The sequence below is a fragment of the Palaemon carinicauda genome, chromosome 14 (assembly GCF_036898095.1).
Source record: "Palaemon carinicauda isolate YSFRI2023 chromosome 14, ASM3689809v2, whole genome shotgun sequence".
Classification (NCBI taxonomy): domain Eukaryota; kingdom Metazoa; phylum Arthropoda; class Malacostraca; order Decapoda; family Palaemonidae; genus Palaemon; species Palaemon carinicauda.
This window is the reverse complement of record NC_090738.1, coordinates 10,270,336-10,272,344: the sequence shown is the minus strand read 5'-3', so window position 1 is coordinate 10,272,344 and position 2,009 is coordinate 10,270,336.

The window sequence follows — 2,009 nt, the reverse complement described above, 5'->3', positions numbered from 1 at the left end:
TCGTTACCTTGAAAATGTTGTGAACTTGGAACTAATGCTCTAACCCTCAAAGTCTTTTTTTTTTTCTTTTTTTTTTTAATCATTTGGCAGTTGAACGAATAACTCTTCCCTTTTACTTTGTTATTCAGTCCTTTTTGTTGTTATTTATCAAGCTTTGTCAATTTTACTTCTTAATTCACGTATCTATTTTTAACAAAAATGGTGTGATTCGTTAGCAGAATATATGCAATATGGCATGGCGCTAAGGCAGGGGAGACCACACACCCTCCAAGTAAAAGTAAGGGAAACCAAACAGTCACACTATGATGAAAAAATTGAAAGAAGTTGGACAGCAACATGAAAGAAAGGAACAGGGAACAGATGTAAAGCACAAGGCTAAAAAGTAGGAGCAGACAGGGGACAAAGGAACGCTGTAAGGAGCCTTTTGTAATACCTATATTGCAAAACGTGAGGAGCACTGACAACACTAATCATTAATTCACGTGTTTTCCACTTCGTAAAAACATCTAATTCGAATATATTATGTATCTTAGAATACTAATTGTGTGTGTGTGTGTGTGTGAGAGAGAGAGAGAGCCTTGCCTTACCTTACCTTATTCTATCTTTGGGTTCCCCCAGGTCCCTCAGTGTGAGGCACCTCGTATATCCACCAGAGTTGCTTATGCATCTTCCGGTGTATTTTGCATCTTCCAGTCTTGGATGGTCTGGGATGCATCTTAGGTGTTTATCGAGCTTATTCTTAAACACATCTACGCTCACCCCTCATATGTTTCTTAGATGAGCTGGCAGCGCATTAAATAATCGCTGCATTATCGATGCTGGTCCGTAGTGGATTAATGTCCTGTGTGCCTTCCTTAGTTTTCCTGGTATAGTTTTGGGCACTATTAATCTACCTCGGCTTGCTCTTTCTGATATTTTTAGCTCAAAGATGTTTTCAGTAATTCCTTTGATTTTTTTCCATGCTTGTATTATCATGTAGCATTCTCTCTCCTTTCTAGACTGTACAATTTTAAAAATTGCAGTCTTTCCCAGTAGTCAAGGTACTTAACTTCTTCTATTCTAGCAGTAAAGGACCTTTGTACACTCTCTATATGTGCAATATCCTTTTGGTAGTGTGGGTACCATATCACATTGCAGTACCCGAGTGCACTACGTACATAAGTTTTGTACAGCATAATCATGGGTTCAGCTTTTCTTGTTTTAAAGTGTCTGAATAGCATTCCTATTTTTGCTTTACATTTAGCCAACAGTGTTGCTATTTGGTCGTTGCATAACATATTCCTGTTTAACATTACACCTTGATTGTGATTGTCTCGTTATTAGGTCCCCTGTATGCATATACCATTCTTTCTCTGTTTCCATAATTTATTGATTCGAATTTATCGGAGTTAAATACCATCCTATTTATCTCCGCCCATTCATATATCTTGTTTAGATCTTTTTGTAATGAGTTCCTATCTTCATCACAAGTAATTTCTCTACTTATTCTTGTGTCATCGGCGAAACTTCTCACTACAGAGTCTTTAACATTACAGTCTATGTCTGAGATCATAATAACAAACAACAGTGCAGCTAATACCGTACCATGTGGCACGCCAGATATTACCTGAGCTTCATCTGATTTCTCGTCATTTGCAACCACTATGTTTTCTGTTTTGTAGAAATTCTTTTATCCCTTTTCCTATCTTTCCCACAATATTATGCTTTCTCAGTTTTTCTCTACTATATTATGGTCTACCTTGTCACAGGGTTTTGCAAAATGTAGATAGACCACGTCTGTGTCTTTTTCATTTATTATATTTTTATATATGTTTTCATAGTGTGCTTTCAGTTGAGTTTGTGTACTTTTTCCAGGCACAAAACCGTGTTGATCTATATTAAATAAATTATTTCTAACCAAATGATTCATTATTTTCTTTTTTATTACCCTTTCGTACACTTTCATACTGTAATATGTGATGTTAGACTAAAAGGTCTATAGTTGCTTGCCTCTAGTCTTGAGCCACTTT